At 40.0% G+C, this 22056-nt stretch overlaps 1 protein-coding gene across 13 annotated transcripts in view; it reads left to right on the plus strand.

The window, feature by feature from the left end:
- KCNJ16 (potassium inwardly rectifying channel subfamily J member 16) overlaps positions 1-22056 on the plus strand; it is a 464720-nt gene that overhangs the window by 157409 nt on the left and 285255 nt on the right. Inside the window, exon 4 of one of the 13 annotated variants that reach the window (XM_072939490.1) lies at positions 21790-21888. The exons of the other annotated variants lie outside the window; for them this stretch is intronic. The gene's annotated coding sequence lies outside the window, so the exon portion shown is untranslated. The remainder of the gene's footprint in view (positions 1-21789; positions 21889-22056) is intronic. 13 annotated transcript variants of the gene reach the window in all.

The following is a 22056-nucleotide window of genomic DNA, read 5'->3' on the forward strand; positions in this document are numbered from 1 at the left end:
TATTGTCTATCTGACGAGCCAAAGACTAGGAGTAGACCAGGAATAGATATTGTGGTCTTTATTTTTTTTTTTCTGATTAAGAACATAAGAAATGCTCATGATTCAGAAAAGTATAGGAAGAAAATAAAGATGATTCAGAAATGTATAGAAAGAAAATAAAGATTACCCCCAGATTTCTCAGAGATAACCACTAGTAATGTTTCCAGCTATGATTCCAGACATCTGACTACCTATATGTGAAATGTGTATAAATGTATAATTTATATATATAGTATTGCATATGTATAATTTTACATAATTGAGTGCACATTTTGGGGTTTTGTTTGTCTACCCAACTTCTAAAAATTGAATGATTCTTTAAATTTTATAGGGCTTTACAACTTTCAGAAATTTTGCAAACGGGATTTCATTTAATCCCATAATAACCCTTTTCTTCCCCTGTGTCTATATTGCCCTTCCCCCCTTCTGTCTCTCCACTGGTAACCAATACTTTGTTTTCTATATCTGTGAGTTTGTTTCTATTCTGCTATATACATTTGTTTGTTTTATTTTTCAGACTCCACATATAAATGATATATAGTATTTGTCTTTGATTTATTTCACTAAGCATAATATTCTGTGGGTCCATCCACCTTGCTGCAAATGGCTGAGTAATATTTCATTCTTTTATGGCTGAGTAATATTCCATTGTGTATATATACCTCATCTTCTTTATCCATTTCTCTGTTGATGGACACTTGGGTTGCTTCCATATCTTGAAACTATTGTTAATTAGTGTCGCTGTGAATATTAGGATGAATGCATTTTTTCCAACTAGTATTTTTCCTTTTTCTGGGTATATACCTAGGGGTAGAATTGCTGGATCATATATAGTGGTTCTGTTTTTAATTTTTTTGAGGAACCTCAAAACTGTTTTCCATAGTGGCTGCACTGATTTACATTCTCACCAACAGTATAGAAGGGTTCCCTTTTCTCTACATCCCTGCCAACATTTGTTATCTGTAGACCTTTCGATGATAGCCATTCAGACAGGTGTGAGGTGATATCTTATTGTTGTTTCGATTTAGATTTCTCTAATAATTAGCAATGTTGAGCATCTTTTCATATGCCCGTTAGCGAAATGTATGTCTTTGTTTGGAAAAAAAATATCTGTTCAATTCTTCTGTCCATTTTTAAGTCAGGTTTGTTTTTTTTTTGATGTTGAGTTGTGTGAGCAGTTTATATATGTAGGATATTAACCCACTACTGACCTCATCATTTGCAAATATTTTCTTCCATTCAATAGGATGTCTTTCATTTTGTCAATAGTTTCCTTTGCTGTGCAAAAGCTTTTACGTTTAATTAGGTCTCATTTGTTCATTTCTGCTTTTATTTCCTTTGCTTTAGGAGATAGATCCAAAAAAATGTTGCTGTGATTTATGTCAAAGAGTGTTCTGACTATGTTTTCTTCTAGGAGTTTTATAATATCTGGTCTTACTTGTAGGTCTTTAATCTATTTTGAGTTTATTTTTATGTATGATGGTAGAAAATGCTCTAGTTTCATTCTTTAATATGTAGCTGTCCAGCTTTCCTAGCACCACTTATTGGACAGTCTGTGTTTTCTCCATTGTGTATTCTTGCCTCCTTTGTCATTGATTAATTGGCCACAAGTGTTTGGGTTTATTTCTGGGCTCTCTGTTCTGTTCCATTGATCTATGTGTCTGTTTTTGTGCCAGTACCTAACTTTTTTATTCAACAATATCTAGGTGGTATTTTTCCAAGTCAATAAATATGGATTTACTACTTGATTCTTGGTTTTATTATTTTATTTATTATTCTGTTACATGGGCATTACACAATTAGTCACTCTTTTGGTCATTTAGGTCATTTCCAGTTCTTTGCTATTTGAATAGTACTAGGATGAACACTTGTAGTCTGATTGTCTTATTAGCATAAAATTCTAGAATCAGAATTCATTCATTTATACATTTGTTCAACAAGCATTTATAGAGTGCCGACATTGTGGTGGGTATTGGCTGAAGCACAGGGGATTACAGGGTGAAAACACAACTTTATCTTGCAGAGCTTACATTTTCAGAAGCAAGAAACAGATCACAAATAAGCAAACAAATGAATAATCGATTCCAACTATAATGCTATGGCAAAAATAATACAGAATGATGCTCTAAAAGGTGACTGGTAGTCTAATTTAGATGGAGTGAACAGGAAAACATCAGTGATGAGGGAATACTTGAACTGAGGTCTAAATGTCAAAAATGTGTCCTGGTGTATAAAGACCTGGAGCAGCACATTACAAGCAGAGGGAAAAGCAAGTGTAAAGCTCTCGAGGTGGGAAAGGTCTTGGCTTGTTCAAAGGACAGAAAGAAAGCTAGAATGTCTGAAATTCTGTGGAGCCTTGGAGAGAGTGCCAGGTTCACAAGACTGAGATGCATATCAGGGCCATTCATGTGAGGCATCGCAGACAATGTAAAGCATGAAGACTTAAATCTTACTGCATTGGGAAGCCACTGGAGGGTTTTATGCAAAAGAAAAAAAAAGTAATATGGTGGGATTATGAGTTTTAAAAGGTCCTTCTGTCTGCTGTGGGGGATGATGTGGGGGCAAGAGTGAGAGCAGGGAGATGAATTAGAGCTTATTTCAGTAATTCAAGGGGAAGCCAGTAGAGAAGGAATTTTGTGGAACAGGGGTTATAGATAAAGAATTCTGCATACATCATGTTACACTTGAAAGTGCCTCTTAGACACAATTGTAGATATACATTAAGCCGTTGGATATCTGAATTTGGAGCTTAGGAAAACTATGAGTACTAGGGAAATAAATTTGGAAGTCATCAGCATATGGGTAGTATTAAAGACTTGGAACTGGAGCGATAATTTAAGGAGAAAACATAGAAGGAGAAAAGTAGAGGGCTTAGGATTAATCTGCAAAACACTCAAAGGCTTAAAGACTGAGCCAACAGGGAGGCTAAACCATAGCAGTCAGTGAGGTGGGAGGAGAATCAGGAGAGTGAAAGCCCCAGAAACCAAGAAGAGATGACGTTTTAATAACTAAAACGCAGTAAACAGTGTTGAATCCTGCTCTGGTCAGAGCAAGATGAACAGACAGCGAAGTGACCGCTGGATGTGGCAACACATACATTGCTGGTGATGTTAAAGAGGGCGCTTTGAGTGGAGGCATAGAGGTAGAAGCCTGTTTAAAGTGGGGTGAGGAGAGGATGGGTGATGAGGACGCGGAGGCCAGGATGGGCAATATTTTTCAGGAATTTTACTTTGAAGGGGAGAAAAAAACTTTTAAAAATGGAATGTTCCAAACATGTTTAAATTCTGATGGGAGTGACCCTAGAGAGAAAGAAATTAATGATGCTGCAAGGGAGACAAGTTAAAATCAAGGAGCTTCATTGTCGATTAGGTGAGAAAAGGTAGGATCCAGGAAGCAGTGGTAGGACTGAGTGTAAGAGGTCTCTGTTATGCCAGGAAGTATGACGGCAGTGTGCATGCAGATATGAGTAGGTCGTTAGCCTTGGGGTGGATCTATAAGGGATTCCTCAAAATATATCTGTTTTCTCAATAAAGGTTAGAGGTTAAGACTATTATAAGAGGAAAAAGTGCTGGAAGTTGAGGCAATAAGAGAAAGTATAAAATAGTTATTTCAGAAAACACTAGGTATGCGTAATAAGACTGTCAGTGTTTAGTACCCATGTGAGAGATGGTGGTTAATATCAATGAAGACTAGACAACAAGGCTATATGTATTTTTTTTTCTCCAACACTGTGCAGCTGCCTGGGCAGGAATATGGGGTAAAGAAATAACTGGGTTTAACTAGCCTTGGATTTTCTTAGATGAGCATGGCTGAGAGAAGAAGGCTGCAGGGGTTGGCAGAGTAGTGACGGAAATGATAGACCATGGAATTCAGGTGTGAAATGTGTTGATGAGAAAGTTGAGCTGAGTGATGACCCCCAAATTCCTGCTTTGAAGCCCTAATGCCCAGGACCTCAGATTGTGACTGTATTTGGAGATAAGGTCTTAAAAGAGGTATTTAAGTTAAAGTGTAGTCTTTAAAGTGAGCCCTAATCCAAAAGGACTGATGTCCTTATAGGAAGAGGGAATTAGGACACAGACCCGCATGAGGACAGAGGGAGAAGACGGCCATCTACGAGCCAAGGAGAGAGGCTTCGTCGAAACCCACTCTACCAACACCTTGATCTAGAACTTCTAGCCTCTAGAAATGTGAGGGGGGAAATTCTGTTGTTTCAGCACCCGGTGGTACTGTGTGATACTTTGTCATGGTAAAACTGACAGACTCATACAAAAAAGTCATGAATAGGGTAAAAAAGAAGTTGGGTCAGCAAATTATATGTTCAGCTGACCACACAGAATAGTTGGCATGAGAAGCTGAGTACAACTACACTTGCAAAATAGGGGGTGGTAGTGAGCAAGCAAGATGCTTAGAAGTGAGACTGTGAAGGTGATGAGGGTACTGGTACTGACACAACCAAGGATGGACTCTGGGAGTGCTCAAGCTGGGAGGAAGAGATTATTGGAAGAAAGAAGTAAAGATTGAGAGGGCAGGGTAGTTGGGAAGTCATTCCTGTGGATGCTGAAATCACCCACAAGGGTGACAAGAATAAGAATGAGAAGGGAAAGAGTTAATCAGTGGATAAAGTATCCAACAAATGAGAGAGAGGGCAATCAGGAGATCACAGATGATAATAGTGACAAAGGTGGGGTCTAGGTATGCTCGGGTAGCATCCACGTCAAAGGAGGTGTTCAAAGGAAGAAGGAAGAAGGAGAGGAAAGACATAGGGAGAGAAAATAGGGAGGAAAAAAACATAGAAAAGTCATTTTTCCCTCTAGACCCTGAGAACCTGGGGTTTGAGCATAAATCAGTCTTTAATGAGAAGACTGCCAAGGAGACAGTGTCTTCAGGGGGGGCCTCCAGGCTCACTTAGGAGAAGAAGATGAAGGAACGGATCAGAATCAGAGTTGAGGATACAGAGGGGTTTGCTTATTCTGGGCCATGAGTTCCATCAGGAAGACAGAATGATAGCAAAAAGAGCTATGAGAGTGAGTGACTAATTTAGGTGCGGTGTCTTTGAACACTGCCAAATGGAAGAGCGTGTATGGGTTGACACTGGACACACAGCTCACTGTGGAACAGTCACAGACGGCCATGATGGTAACCCAGACACACAGGGGGTTATTCCCGAGGAAACAGCCAGCCTGCTGGGCTGGAGAAAAGTCACTGTAAGGTCTGTTTATCCTGAGAAGGGGGACTTTCTGTCTCCCCCTATAAATACCAAGTGGAAAACCCCAACTGAAGAAGCTGATGTGTTTCATATACAAGCCACGTGTGACTGGCTTTATGATAACTGGGATATTTGCCTGCTGAATATGCTCATTGCCCAGGTCATGGTAAATGCTGTGGTTAAGGACATTCTTTTCACATAGGCAACTCATGTACCTTATTGTTGCAAGGCTGAAAAACAGTTTGGGAAGCCTTATCCAATTTGCTGTCTCAGCTTCCCTCATACAGATGCTAATAAAAACATTAGATTTATTAACAAGAGAATGGGAGGAGGCAGGGGGAGAGTCAAAGGACTCTTTCCAACAGATAGCAATTTTTTAAAGGGTTATTAAGTGCTAAGGTGACTAGAATGAATATTGATCAGAATGAAACAAAGAGGAAACAGAAGGGGAAGTCACGGGACTCATCTCATCAGGGTGCAAGTTTTTAGATGCTTGTTAAGGAATGAGATGAATAAAACAAACATTGATGGTGTTAAAACAAGGGTTTTAATATAACACCAGATTAAGTGGGCCAAACCTATTTCCTGCTGATGCCCAGCCATAAAGGGGCTCCCAACAAGTCTGCTCTATTCACCCCAATTTGGAGAAAATTTGAAAGCTGAAAGGTAGAGACTGCTGTGAGAAACCTGACCAGCAATCACTTAGGGCAATGGTCAGGCAGATTAATCAAGTTAAAGACAGACAAAGGGGCCCGGGTCCCTTGGCTCAACACCTCTCTGGGGACCCAAAGTCTTCTGCACAAGATGGGTGAAACGGTCTGAGGGTGGAGAAGAGACGTTTCCAGGAATCCTTGATACAGCAGTCCCACAAACTGTGGTACCAAGCCCGTTGGTGGAGCCCTGACTCTGCTACAGTTAGATTGAGAGGATGTTAAAATGTAAGGGGCTGATAGGGCTGTGAAAGGTGGAACGTTCAAGCAGCTAGTATGTAAAGAAGTGCTCACCCTGACTGTTGAATGGGAGTATTATGTCTGGCTGGGAAACAGCTCCTCATGTTTGAAACCAAAACCTGTTGATGAAACCTCAGTAAAGGCTATAGTTAGAATGCAAAATTTTACGGACTGCAGGTAAAGTCTGTAGGAGAATTGGTATGTTGGAACAGGCTTTATGTAACATGGTTGCATGTCTTTTCCCAGATGTGTTATGAGGACGGACACTGTGTCTGACTGGGGAATGTTTCCCCTACCTAGTACTATCAGACAGAAGGCATGTAAATCCACCCTTCAAGTGACATTGATTGGACAGGCTAAACAGGAACTAGTAAGACTCTCTGAGCCCATACAGTGTAGAACAGAAACTGGAGTGCTGGCAGGGACAAGTTCCCGGTGATGGCGCTGCAGACTGGGGCTGATGTCAGGAACCTGTGATCACCTCCCATTGACGATCTCTGGCCCTTTGGATTAGAGGGTTTCCATTTGAGGGCATTTACTACCTTGCCAGCTGACGTTATTAATTGAAGCTACCTCTAAGACTGAAATAAAGTGGTCTTGAAACCTGAAGTGCCCACAATGTCTTGGAAAATGTCAGAGAAACACGCTTTTGGAGATGGTAGGATCTAGAAGAGTTCCATAACAAAATGGAAACGATTTGCACAGAATCATGCCCCCTGGGGAACGCAAGGAGGAAATACGCACTAGCAGGGAGCTTCTCTTCCCCTACGACTGACTCTGAAACTGGGAGGAGCTGCTAGATTTGGAGAAGGGGAGGAACAGATCATCCTGGTGGGCTGAACTGCGTACTGTTTTCTTAGCGGTGATGGAAGACTGAGCAGTGGTAAGAGCCCTGTGTTTGGGTTTTTTACCGACTTACGAGCAGTGGCCAATGGCCTAGCCATGTGATCAGACAGAAAGCATTGGAAACGTGCTATTTATTAGAAGGATGCCTGTGGAGGGCATGGCCCTGTGGGAATTTCAGGGGTGCCTTACAGTAGAAATGTTGATGCTTAGGTGATTGGAAGGTGATTGGAACTGGCAAACAGATATGCCCACGTGCTCACTCAAGGTGGCTGGCTCCCTGGACCCATGAAGTAAGTGGAAATTGGGGGTCCGCAGCAGTGCAGAGATGGGCTGAATCTAGACATAGTCCTCTTGCATATTCCGAGGCACAAAATGCCAGTAAGAACTATTCTGTTTGCCACCAAAAGAGAGATTGCAGATGGCTGTGTGGCAGATTCCCTGGTGCGAAGACCCGGAGCACAGTGGGCAAGGAAGACTGAGGCTGGAAGCCCTGAGGGGCCACCAGTGGGTCTTGACAGGAATCGACACCAGCTCTAGGCTGGACGTTGCTTACCAGTGGTAGATGCAGTGCTATGAGTGCCAGGAGATACTGCAGCAATTTGGATGGCTGAGCATCACTTCTTCAGACCAAGGGACTCACTTTACAGCCAGTAATGTCCAACAGCGGGCAGAGAGAGAGACCCTCCTCAGAACTGAGATGGGCAGTGGAAGTTGGTTGTCTGAAACGAGGGGAGATACAAGCAGGATGGGCTGGCTTGCACGCCTGCATGAGTGTGTACTCACACTCAGCATGAACATGGGTGGGGTTAAAGGAGTGTCCCCACTGGGCAGATTTCTCTCTTTTTTTCCTGGTGGATCTGGGAAGAGGGGATGAGGGAGGTGCTGGTACGCTTTCTCTCTGCAGCACGTCTACTTTTTTTTAGATGTCTCCTACTTGGTACAGAGGCCATAGGAGCAGGGCTGCAAGGGCAGGCGCTGGCAGCAGGGATGATTCCTAAGCAAGAAATTTTAACGGTTTTTAACCTTTATGTCACAGTTCCTGAGGGCCTGATGGGACAGGATGTGCCTTCACCCCACCTGCCAAATAGGGATTGACAGTGAGTTCACCTTTAAACACAGCCCTCTGTAGCCTCTGTAACCTTACTCCGCGTGACCAGGAGTGGACTGAGGGGGAGGGACTTGCTAGACTCATATTGCTGTCCCTTCCAAAGGTGGAAAAGATGAGGTATAAATGGAGAGAAGGAAACGTGCAGCTGGGAGTAAGAGAATGAATAAATGGGTTATGTTATGTAAGGAGGAAAATCCAATACTACAGTAACACCTCGAATGAGCTTCAGAACAAAGACCTTTGTCTCTTAGCTCGATCATGCCGGGTCCCTAAAGGGATGAAGCCATGTATTGCTGAACCACTCCTGCCTTTCGAACCTAACAAGATGGATAGAAGCCTGCAAACCCAGGAGACATTTCGTAGGATATGATGATGGACTGGATTAATTATTAATGACTGCATGGGATTCTAGAAAAGCACCGTTTTCTTTGGACTTTAATGGTTGTTTTTGCTGTAAGAGATCTGTGTTTAAAGACCAGGGGATGATATTGTGATTTATAGCAAGAAATACATATTTGATTTTTGCCCCATTTCTAGCTCAGAGCTCTTAAAACCCTTGGAATTTCCTAAGCGATAAAAGCCATAAAGGGAGTGAAATACTGGAGATTAAAATTTCAGAAGTAAAGAAACTGGGGCTACTGATTACATGTAGAGTATAGTCTTGGACAGTAGAGGTGAGCATCATAAATGGGGAGGAGATTAAAACAATTTTCAAGTAGAGTGTTGGTAGCTTGGGGTTTATTCAGTTCTGGCTATGGTAGCAAACAACCTGAATCTCTCAGAGGCTTATAAAAATACAAACCTCCTTTGCTTATGTCAGGATGAGATTGGTTGTGACCAGGTTCTGCTGAACTTGCCTTTATGTCCAAGACCAGCAAGCAGTCCCTACTTGGGATATGCTGTTTTGATGGTGGAGGACAACAGGAAGGAGGTAGACTCAAACAATACCGTGTATAGGCTGCACCTCCTAGTAACTGATACTTCATTGGCCAAAGCAGAGGCATGGTCTGTCCCAAAATCAGTGGTGGAGGAGAAGTATATTTTGCCTACAGGGAAACATGATGAACAAATAATAAAAACTGCCATCGTTGGTAACTTTGACACTGAGGTTGTTCTAAATATTACAGGTTCTAATTAGGAAGAAGACTGTAAGCCAGTTGCCAAAGCTCAGAGATAATCATTGTAATATCTAGAATCCTGTAGCTAATATCATCATAAAACTGTCACAAAGATCATACTATTATGAAAACCGCGAAGGTCCATAACCAAATGTTGGAATTGTTATGCTTTATATTATCTTATAAAACTATATAATTTCAACTAAAACTCAGCTAGGCGGTTCAGCAAAGCAAAGTAAATGCAGTGAATTAGATACAGATCTGTAAACGCTCATTACATTCCGTTTTCCTTTTTCAGCCATTCCTTTTTAAAAAATTAAAAATCCTCATAATCCCACTACCGTTTTCTGTTGATAAGTGTGCAGGAGTGAAATGCCAGTCCATTGAGTGAGTTGGAACCTCTTCACATCTACAATCAAAAGCTTGTCTAACTTCTTGTATTTCTTTTTGTATTTAATTAGACGCTAAAGATATAGAGACGTTATTTTCTTGGAGAGCCCATCTAGTTGCATGACTAAGCCTTAATTAAAACAAGGACCTGGTTCTGCTTCTGCTGTGTCCTAGGAGGAAGTGCCCAGGGGAATCACTTGATAAGAGTCTCTTTAGAAATGTGTAACTCCAGCTCGTTACGAAAGAGTGAGAGGTAAAAACTTGTACCCGCTCCTACTACAGTTTCCCCTAGATTTATTGAAATCATAAGAAAGGGAATGTTATGATGTATTCTGCTTGATAGCAATGAAAACAGCTCATGTTTATTGAGCTGAGAACCAGCCACTTTCTCTATACATAGATTACTGTAATTGAATACTCATGACAGCTCTAGAAAGTAAGTGCTATTATCCGACTCATTTTACAGTTGAGTAAAACGTGACAAAGTTAAGTATAAATTAAACACATTGAGCAAGTTGCATATATACTACAGTATCAGGATCAGGGTTCAAACCTATATGGTGTGGCTCAAAAAATCTGAATTAACCAATATAATGTACCTGTGATTCTCAAAACTGTGGGCTGAGACACTCGGGTACTGTAGCTAACTCACGGGGTTATTTTAATTTTTCTAGAGAATCACCTCTTAGATACCATGTAGATTACTATATCTAAGTCGTTTAGACCTAACTACTAAATAAATTGAATTTTAGCTATTTCTTTTGGCCGAGGGGCATCATGAAAAACTTCCTGAGACACAGAGTATTGTGGACTGAGAACGTTTTAAGAACCACTGTAATATCTTGTCTCCGTATGTAACTGAAGTGCTTAGTAAGATTCCAAACGTCTCTATCACTGGCACTGACATCTTCTGTATCTGAATCACAGGCTTTGTTGTTCCAACTATTTTTCTATTAAAATTGTTAGCATTTTTTCACCTTTACTCTTTCTTTTATCATTACTATTAGCATTGCTATTTCGATTAGTTGTTATATTTAGAAATAAGCTTGGTTAAAAGAATTATAAGGAGGCTTGTCTGCTTTGTTTTGCCCACTCTGGGGACCTGAATCAAATAGGAAGCGTTCACTTGATCCAGTATTCATGTGCAAGAAATTTTAACTCGGGACTTTGTATCAAGTTGAAAGAGAATATATTGAGATTAGCTAACTATGTAGTTTGTAATGGGAGCTGTATATATATATATACAGTTTAATATACAAGTTTATATTTGAGAAATATTCTCAAATTTCTCCCCAAAGTTCTGATATTAAAACTGACTTTCCAGTACAGCTCTTCAGTTCCTCCTCCCTAAAAATGTGATGATAATTCTAAACCACTGTAGTTACAGAGAGAGTTCAGGTCAGGACTGAAATTTCCTTCCAGATATTTGGAATCCACTGTGATGGTAGACTTTGTCTTGTACAACACCCGTTTCTTGCTTCAGGGCACTTATTATTAGCCACTAAAACATTCCTAGTCTTTTTTTTTTTTTTGCACTTATTCAAGGCTTATATTGAATTCCTAGTATTGATTAACCATGTTCTTTGCGAGGCTTTCTTTTATGTGATACTCTGCTAATTCCTATTATGGAAAATGACAGGACAAAGGTTTGTTTTTCTGCTTTAACCTCATCACTCTGGGCTTTCCTTTTCTCTGAACTAATAGTAATTAGCAAGCTAAGGCAGTGAGAGGCATGTTTAAAACCTTTTAAACTAAGATAAATCTCTCTGCTTGGCACCTGTCAATCAAATGGATTCTCCATTCCTCAGCAGCATGGCTTGACTTGTCTACCGTGAAATACGAATCTTTATCTCACTCTCCATTGAATGATAGTAGCTGGAATCTTTCTGCCCAGTGATCTGTCTAGAATTGGGTAACTTTGTTGACCTGTAGTAGTGTTAATTTTCTGAACATTTGTGTTTCCCCAAAATTCATATGTTGATGCCCTAACCCCCAGTGTGATTAGCATATGGAGATGAGGCCATTAGGGTTAGATGAGGTCATAAAGGTGGGGCCCTCCTGATAGGATTAGCACCCTTACAAGAAGGGACCCCAGAACATCCTCCCCCACAACTCACCCCAGCAAGAAAGTAGCCATCAGCAAGCCAGGAAGAGCGCTCTCGTCAGAATCTGATTCGCTGGCACTCTGATCTCAGACTTCCAGCCTCCAGAACTGTGAGAAAATAAATTCCCAGTGTTTAAGTTACACAGCCTGTGGTATTTCATTACAGCAGATCTAGCTGTGCAATAACAATAGGTACTCAATATTCTTGATTGTTTATTTGATTGATGGTTAGCATCTTCATGTCTTGTCAATTAATTTCTTTTAACCCAGCCTGACAACCCACGGGCACTATGAATTCAGTGAAATAAGGTCACAAAAGCCTTTAGCAAACCATCAGCTGGTTTTTGTCTGAGACAGGCATCCTCCAATCTTTTCTCCATTGGGCTGAAGAGACTCAGTCATCTATTGACATCTTAAAGTGAATTCACAGAAGACATGTAGACAAGCAGTGTAGACGTCTCCTGCTCAGGAAATGGAGTACATTTGCTCCCAGAGCTCATAACTCAGCCATGAGTGAGATGGAGCTGGTCTGTAACCGCCTAGGAAAGGTTCAGACATTGCTTTGAATGTTAGAACATGCCTGAAGAGCGTTAATGATTGTAATAACACCAAGTGTAAATAACTGTAATCATATTAAGCCTAAAAAGCAGAATGTGCTGGTGTGACAGATGATTCAGTGCATTTTGAATATAATTTTAGTACTTTGGGGGAATGATTCTGTACATAAGTGAAGTTTCTGATTTTTTTTTTTTTTCTGATCCGTTGAAAACTCTTCTGAAAGATGAGCTTATTTGTAGTTTGGTGAATATTAACTGAGAATGGAAGGCAAACCTTAGCGTGCCAGCAATCCTGCTTTTTCTGTACAAAGTGTGAAAATAAGCACTGTGTTTTATTTCATGCTCCATTGTGCTTGTGAATTGAGACAAATTAGCATCCGAATATTCTAACTTCCTATATGTTACAATACTGTATCCTATTAAGAGCTTACCCCTGAGGGATTCCTCGCTGCATTCATTTAAATAAGATCTTAATTAAAATATGACAGCTTATTTTTGGCCTTGTAAAATATGTCAGTTTATTAATTTCATATTTTCCATTTATATCATTTTGATAAATCTTTCTGATTTTGGTCCTCATTTTTGTTCTTTTTTTATGTTTAATATTTTACGGTATTTTCTTCTGGAGCCGTGTTTCAAAATCGATTTCAAATAGCCAAGGGATGTCTTGCAGTGGTTCTGGTGCTGACTTATGCTAGCAAAGCTACGTAAGTATCCGAGCTCCAGAAAAGCTGATCTTATAGGTTTGGGGTATGGTCTAGAGGTCTATGTCTTTAAAAAATCTCCCCATTTCATTTTGATGTGCAGCCAAGGATAAGGACCAACGAAACAGAGCAGTTGTAGCTGACACCTTTCTTGTTTGTGATGTCGATGTGGGTTAAGATTGAGTTATCTATCACCTGACTCTGTCAGCCCTTCCATGATAAACTGTGAAGTGCCTGATTATACATTAGGAAATGTGTTGAAGCTGATGGAGGTGAGCTAGTTCCACTCTTTAAAGGTTTCTGTTGAATAGACATGCTTATAAAGGACGTCTACGGTAAGCTCTTGGAGGCCAGTGGTGTTTTATTTCTATTTCTGTCTCTTTGGTGACTTGCCCAGTGCTAGTATATAATAATGACTCAGTTGATAAATTTGATGAGCAGGATGAAAGGGCTAAATGAAGGAAAGGCACTGATGTTGAATAACATCTTCTCAAATGTATACTCATCTCAAGTGTGCATGATATCACATATAATAAGATTGAAATATGGGGAAAAGTCACTTTAATTAAAGAGATTCCAAGCTATGCTTTCTGAAAGGTATAATGTTGTCTGGTAAGAAGGGGCAGATGCAGAAACAGAGACGGAGAGACACAAATAAAATGAGCTGCTATTGATATTGGGTAATTTTCAGTTATTTTATGTTAGAAACCAGAAACAGCTATAGAGTGGAGTGCGTTACAGTTTAAGAATCAGACCTCTCATAAAAGCCATCAAGAGTGGCCCCACAAGATAGAAGTGTAACACTAGTTTAAAGGAATATAATTACAGAAAATCAGGAAGCCCCTAGGAGTCCCAATGATTGCTGTGAGTTCTTTTATAACAACTGATAAACATTTATGCCGTCAGATCAAATTTATTGATCACTCAAACATAGCATTCTAGTTGCTTTTCTTCCTCTGAGGTCTGCTAACATCTCCCCATTCTTTATTTTTGTTGGATGGTTTTTGAGAATACAAATTACATGAGGCATTTGTAAGAAAGAAGGTGATTAATAATACAAATCAACTGAAATGATGACAGAGCACCATTCGTGCGGATGTGGAAAGACCAAAATTTGTAAATGCCAGAGGTCTTGCCTGATTGCGCTGGAAAATTAAAGCCAAACCTTAGATATTTGGAAACAATTTGATTAGAGACAGGTGAAAGTGTTTGGTTATTCAAGATGCTTTGTGGCTTTAAGGTTGAGTCTCTGATAGCTGCTGCATGTTCAGACAGAGCATGTTTCAGGAGGCTGCAAGCGCCAAGTCTGTACTTCATCTGAGCAGAGACATGGCTTCAGACTTTGGGAATGAAGACGTATAAGGTCATACAGTGTGCTCTCCAAGTGCAAAGATGTTAATTTGATTATGGATTCCTGACAATTCCATGGATTCACTTCGTTTTGCTCAGCCGCAAGACAGAGACAACTAAAATGACTCGTCTTTGATTACGTTTGGGTCATCTGCCTCTCCCTTTTTGCCATCTTTAAAGAGAGCGATCTTCATCTAGCATGTCAGCTGATTTTGACTCTATACCGTTCTCCTTTTTTGTGTCAGTTTTAAACACTTTACGATATAGTGCACTTAAAATTTTTATTTACTTGCATAATTTTTTAGATTCAAGCTTCCTACTCTACAATATCCCATTTCCATCAAAATGAAGTGAAATTTGAAGTTTTTGGAAAGCAAATGAACTTTGTTGCTCTGGCTACAGGACAGAGGAAAGCTAAGAGGTCTTTGAAAGGGGCACACAGTTTCAATGCAGACAGGCAGAGTGGGAACCTGAGTCTGCAGGTTATGGCCACTGAAGTCTCAGAACTTCCTTGAGCTTCCTGGCAAAGTGTTTGGCTATTACTTTCCTTGGATACTCTTGGTTCTTTCGTAATCATCCACATGTTTCTTTGCTTAACTACAGAAAAATAACAATAGGTGACTTCTTCAACTTCAGCAAAAATCTCGATACTCAACCAACTGGTATGCCCCAACTTATTTTAATTCTGATTAACAACCAATTTTCTTTGGAATAAAATAATTTTGCCCATGATGGAAAGATGATACACATTTTAACACTTCACAGAAGACAGCTGGTGAGAAGTTTGCTGAAAGGAAAATCATGGAAATTTAGTGTTGATAGATTTGTATTTTGCTAGTGTTTCCCCAACTCCATCTATCAGTTGTCTGTGACCCAAGACATTTTTAGAGATTTTAGTGATCCGCAGGCTTTCACTTTTGATGACTTGATGATCAAGTCAACTGATACTCAAAGAGTGCATGAACCCACTGAAGGAAAGTATTCACAGCCTTGCTTTCCATTCCCACCCGTTTTCCTTGATTTGTTTACACTCTTGTGATTACTGTCATTTGATTGTCCAACTACTTCCCACTGATAACTATTCATGTTGCAATGATTATGAAGGGAACAGGAAAGTGAACACAGTGTACTCAGTTTTGTCTACAAATCAGAACTATAATCTTGCGGCCGCCTTTGGAGACTACGGCAGAAGAATAAGATGCGCTTTCGTCTAAGTTTGGCAGAGGACTCATGTTTGGATGAGAAAATATGTTCCAATGTAACTGAGATCCACATTTCACATTTTTGCTAATATCAAGTAAAAGAATAGGTAGTTGGCGGATGCAGGAAAAAAATGAACTTCACGTTCAGTCACTATTTTACATTGTTAATCAGACTGAAACACTATCGTAATTAAAAAAAATTAAGCATATGTAAGAATCAGCCATTGTTGTGCTGTAAATTTGAAAATATTCTTGGTGAGTCAATAGAGGTGAATAACATTACTATTGAATATTTAAGCAAAATTTTCATAAAGAAAAATAAGGTGAAATAAGATTTTCATTTTATTTTTGAAGGAAGATTGATTTCATAGCTGGAGAGCTGTCTTCATCTGTGGTTTTGAGGTGGTGTTTCTAGGACACAGCCAGTAATATTATGTTTTGATACCCTTTCTCACTTCTTCTGAGTCTCAGTTAATCTACTAATGTTTATAAGAAGCTAGCTTGGCAGGGAGCAGTAAAGGATGGCTACCATATGTCCCACTGGGAAAAGCAACACTGGATATATTCTGAGTCCTTGTCATGCCTTGAACTGACATAAAAGTCTTTACTTAAGGGACTTTTTACAATGTTTAAGACATGTCTATTGCTCATGTTGAGATGTGCTCATTCATAGAAACATCGGGAGTCCCGGAGAGTCTTGATTCAATTAAGGCTGATTGACATCAGGCTTCTGAAGTGAAAAATTGGTCGTCCTGCCTGTGACATTTCATTCACATTCTCTTTATGAAGTCAGTATTTCCAAGACATATCGTCTCTTATGATCTTCTGTCTGCCTTCTCATCTGGTTCCCATAGATAAATGTTACATAATATCCATGGCCAGTGACTACCCTTTTGCCCACAGTGCCCAACCCATCTCTTCAGCATCTGTTCAAAGGAGTGATGCCTCCACTCAGAGACACCCAGATCAGAAGCAAGTTCATGGTATGTTTTCAATCATTTCCAAATGTACCCATTCAGAGGGGGATCAAGGAGTGGAGAAGAGACACGCATGAGAATTTCTTATCTGTTTGGAAGAGCAGTGCCTACAAATGTTTCCGCAAAGATACTGGGCATTCCTCCAGGGATTTGTGGAATAACTTGCCCTTTCTGCACTTCCCCTGAAGTAGAATTGAAAAACAGTAGCCTGACTCTCGTATGTTCTGCCTGCTGATATCTTATCAAGGGAGTGAACCTGATTGACTTTGGAAGATCTTGGAGTTCTGGAGGTAGGGTCATGGGGTGGACCTCCCCAGCCTCTTTTGAAACAGTATTAAAAGAACGTCTTAAGCAGCTAGCTTAATGCACTCAACGCCTTTGGTTTTTAGTACACTGGAAATTTTTTTTTAACATTCTTTCTTTTCTTTAATTACATGTGATGTTTAAATCCAGCATTTTAATAGTAGCTGTCTTCTGCAAGAACCCCCATCCTGGTTCTGCCGCGTGAGGGAGTGTGTATCACAAATTATATCCCTTGCTAACAGTAAACAGTCAAGGCAGCAAAATCATTTGCAGGTCTTCCTATATGTGGTGTATCAAGCATCCTGAAACCTCCATGAATTTAACTTAATGCAGCTTTCGGAGGGGAGAAAGCAAGTCAGTTTCTTCTTAAAAATGGTGATTTTCTTGAGTTTCCTGAAAGGATAGCGCCTTGTAAGTCTTTGGATCTCACAGGCAGCCACGGCCTTTGGACACTGTAACAAAAAATAACTAATACTATAAAAAGCACCACATTAAGCTTTCTCAAGAGTTGGTTTCTTTTTTGTTTTTTTGTTGTTTTTTTTTTTTTTTACATGGAACACTTAAAGAATTCTGAAACATCTGAAACGATGTCAACAAGGTTGAACGAGTTGGTGAAGATATTTTCTATTATTTAATTTATTTTAAAGTGGTTCAAAAACGGGCCGGGTTTCTGGTTCTGAGGTGTCCCTCAGTTGCGAACACCAAAATAGCCACACGGCTCCTTTTTCTCTGCTGCTACTTAAAACCAAGTTCTGACTCATCTGTGGGAACCTTAAATTTCTCTGGGAGTCCACCAACATCTAATTTCTGTATAGGGATAAATTAAAAAGTTCTCATTTCATCTCATTTCCTTATTTTCCACACTTCCTAAACGTCAGCAATCAAAATGCCATCCTTCTGAATCTGTTTGTGTTCTCCCTCTACCTTCTTCAATGGCTAGGGGTGTATTTTTGCTTTAAGGGGCTTTTACAACATTTTTTCCATGTCCAGGACTTACTGGGTTTTTTTTTTTTCCTTTAATGGTGGCAGCTGGCCCTCCCTGTGCCGTGGTTGCTGCTCCATTCTGCTGCATCTCAGCCATCTGACTCACCATCGGAGGATTGTCTGTCAGTCTGTGTTTTTTTTCTCCTACTAACCTTTGAGCATATGTGGGAAGGAATAGTACGTAGCTTTCTCTGCCTCATTCGCTAACTAACTTCCTGCTCCTCACACGTTATAAGCAATTGGGCACAGAGAAATCCCACTCCTACCAAGGTAGTAGTTATTTTATAGAAAACACTTTTATCCACTCACTCTGTCCCCGACCCTGTTTATTCTTTTCCCCTGTGAGGTATTATAGGAAATCACTTAGAACACTAACTGGAACGTAAATTTAGATGTAATCCACATCACTGAATACCTCTGATCTTCTTGGGTGACTTTTTACTGAATAATCTATAGCATGTGTTGGGTGAACCTCTATTATAACGATTTTTTATGACCAAGTGTCACTTCTCCTTTGAAATCCTCACCACTTGACTTATTAATTTCCACTATTTTTGGTTTCAAGTCACTGAGACCTCTGGTGACTTACCTCCATCTGCCATTTACCATAAAGTGCTATAATTATTTATAGACATGTTTTATTTTCCTTAATGAAGGCTTCGATCTTTCTATCCCTCTCCCCTCCCCAGTGGCACTGGTAATAATAGCTAACATACACTGAAGAGCTTCCATGGGGCAAACCTCTATTTATATCTGTGATCCTGTTTATCCTCACACGAACCCTGATGGAACAGCATCCGTGTCCTTATTTCCTTGATGAGAAAATAGAAGCTTAGGGAAATTTTCTGAGGTTACCCTGCTAGCTGGTTGCAGAGGGAGGATTGGGTTCAAGGAAATTTGGCTGCGGTGGCTTTGCCATTAACCCCCACACCATAGCATCCATGGTAGAATCTCTGGCACGAATGTAACTTCATGTCCTTCAGTTCACATTGCTCATTCATCTGTAGGCTTTGTGAAGAGAAGACTGGGCACAGAGCATGTCTGGGGCTGCTTTGATGCACTTAGCCAGGACTGTGAAGGGTGGGAGGACTACTTCCCAGGGGAACTCCCTGCAGGAAACCACAGCCTTGCAAGTTCCATCACCTAAAACTCACACTAGTGGAGATAGTCCTTGGACTTCATACTGTGAGTTGCCTCTGAAGCCACTTCTTTTTCTACATACATTTTAGTGTGTCCTGTTAGCAAATGTTGTTTCATTAAAAATTTTTTTTATCTCCTTTTTTTTTCTTTTTATGTGGGAAGGAGGAAACAGACATGAAAATGATGGCTGTGAGGAGAACTGATCCCTTCGCTCTTCTATCTGCTCCCCCGAGCTCCCCACCACACATGCAGTGTGGATGACTTTATTTCCCCCATTTCTAGAGGGTAGGGATCATGTTTGGTCCTGAAGTCCCCTGTAAGGCTACCTGCGATAAAACTCCAAATCTAATCCTAAGTAAATCATCAAATGAAGAAAGACTTACAGATTGGCTGGAATTTCTATTTTAAAGCAGGGGTTGGGGAGCAGAACTGAAGGGAGCCTATAGCTCAGCTAGCCAAAATATTTTTGCATTTTTGCCCAGAGCATCAGACTTTAGAAACAATTCAGTTAGTCTCTTGGATGATATTGCTTGTTTGTTGCGACTAACCTAGTATCTTTATGAAGAAATACATGATGGAAAATTCTTAATTTTTAGTTCATCTTCCCCTCACTCTCTTGCCACAGAGGAGGAAGATCCTGGGCATGCATCCCTAGCATGGCACGCTCCCTCCTTCTCCATTTTAATTCCCCACGAGTCCTGGCAGTCTCCTCCCAAAATCTGTCTTAAATATGTCCATTTCTTCCCAACCCCACTCTGTCACACTAATTCAGCATCTTTAATTCAGACTACTGAAAACTCTCCCAATTCCCTAACTTCTACTTCTGCTTTCCTCTAATTTATTCTGCACACAACAGCCAGCCAAAGTGAGCTTTTCTGAATGCAATATTAATAATAACACTTTCTTACTTTAAACTCCTCACTGATTTCTCATTACTATTGATAAAATCCAAAATCCCTTATGTGAGTTTCCACTTTGATATGGACCTGCCTTGACCTCTTTACTTCTCTATTCTCAGTCTATTCCCACTTATCTCTGTGCCTAGTAATTCTTGATTTCAAATTGCCAAGTTCTTACTACCCCAGGACCTTCACACATGCCACTACACCCAACACCTCAGTACTCAGTACTGAATGCTACCCTGGATCCCAGTTTTAAATGCCTCTAATGCCAGGAGGTCTTCCCTAATGTCCAATGGAAACAAGGCTCTCTGTTACATTCTCTAATTTTATTTGAACTTTACCCAAGTACTTATTACAATTTGGAGTTACACCTTGTAGTGGACACTGCCCAAATCCCTCCTTTATGAGCATGGTACTCATTCCCTCAGCTGCTGGGGGTGTTGTCCAAGGATGGCTACCATCTTAGTCCCTCTCCAGGAACTGTCCTCAGTATAAGGACATTGTCTCACCTCAGGTGACGCCCTTTCCTTGTGGCTGGTCCATTTGCAATGGCTGGTTGAGATAGGGAAACAAAGGACCGGTCCCCTTGCTCAGTGGGGATCACTTGGTAGAGTTCTCCAAGTTCCACAACTTCTTTTGTTTAACCACTTTTTAATTGAAGTATAGTTAATTTGCAATGTTGCATTCGTTTCAGGTGTACAGAACAGTGATTTGGTTATATATATATATTTCATATTCTTTTCATTGTAAGTTATTACAAGATATGGAATATAGTTCCCTGTGCTATACAGTAGGTCCTTGTTGTTCATCTATTTATATATAGTAATGTGTATATGCTAATCCCAAACTCCTAATTTAGCCTCTCCCTATCCCCCCTTTCTCCTATGGTAACCATAAGTTTGTTTTCTATGTCTGTGAGTCTGTTTCTGTTTTATAAATGAGTTCATTTGTATCTTTTTTCAGATTCCACATATAAATAATATCATATGATATTTGTATTTCTCTGTCTCACTTATTTCACTTAATATGATAATCTCAGGGTCCATCCATGATGCTGAAAATTCCTTTTTATGGCTGTGTAATATTCCATCATATATATGGCATTAGAGACACTTATAAACATACACACACACACACACGTATACACCATATCTTCTTTATTCACTTATCTGTCGATGGACATTTAGGTTGCATCTGTGTCTTGATGATTGTAAATAGTGCTGCTCTAAACATTGCAGTGTATTTTTTCTAATTAGAGTTTTCACTGGATATATGCCCTAGAGTGGGATTGCAGGATCATATAGTAACTCTATTTTTAATTTTATAAAGAACCTCCAAATTGTTCTCCACAGTGGCTGCACCAATTTATATTCCTACCAACAGTGTAGAAGGGTTCCCTTTTCTCCACACCCTCTCCAGCATTTATTATTTGTAGACTTTTTGATGATGGCCATTCTGACTGGTGTGGGTTGGTACCTCATTGTAGTTTTGATTTGCATTTCTCTGATAATTAGCGATAATTAGCATCTTTTCATGTGCCTGTTAACCACCTGTATGTCTTCTTTGGAGAAATGTCTATTTAGGTCTTCTGCCCATTTTTTGATTGGGTTGTTTGTTTCTTTGATATTAAGCTGTGAGCTGATCGTATATTTTGGAAATTAATCCCTTGTTGGTTGCATTGTTTGCAAATATTTTCTCCCAGTCTATGGGTTGTCTTTTCATTTTGCTTATGGTTTCGTATTTGTTGTGCAAAAGTCTACAACTTCTTACTGGATTGGTTGAGAACGCTCTTGCATTGCATCACAGTTGAAGTCCTCCTTCTTCCAAATCCTGCTCTCCTCACTTCCATGAGCATTTCTTAATGAATCTTATGCACCCGAAACAGAGAATCTCAATGTCTGTTTTCCAGGGGACGTGACATAATAATTGGTACCAGAAGTTACACTGGAAGTAGTCCTAGGAAGCTGACTCTAAAATGAGATTTTGGAGCTGGATCACCTGTTGGCAGGTAACTGTTAACACTTTCATTGGTGACAAACTGTGATAGGAAACCAGGGAAAGAGAATGTACTTGAATGAACCATTGACACACACAACAACTTGTATCAATCTGAAATGAATTATACTAACTGAAAGACTCCAGTCTCAAAAGAGTAACTGTGTATGATTATATTTAT

Source organism: Vicugna pacos, chromosome 16, assembly GCF_048564905.1.
Source record: "Vicugna pacos chromosome 16, VicPac4, whole genome shotgun sequence".
In the NCBI taxonomy this organism is placed as follows: Eukaryota; Metazoa; Chordata; class Mammalia; order Artiodactyla; family Camelidae; genus Vicugna; species Vicugna pacos.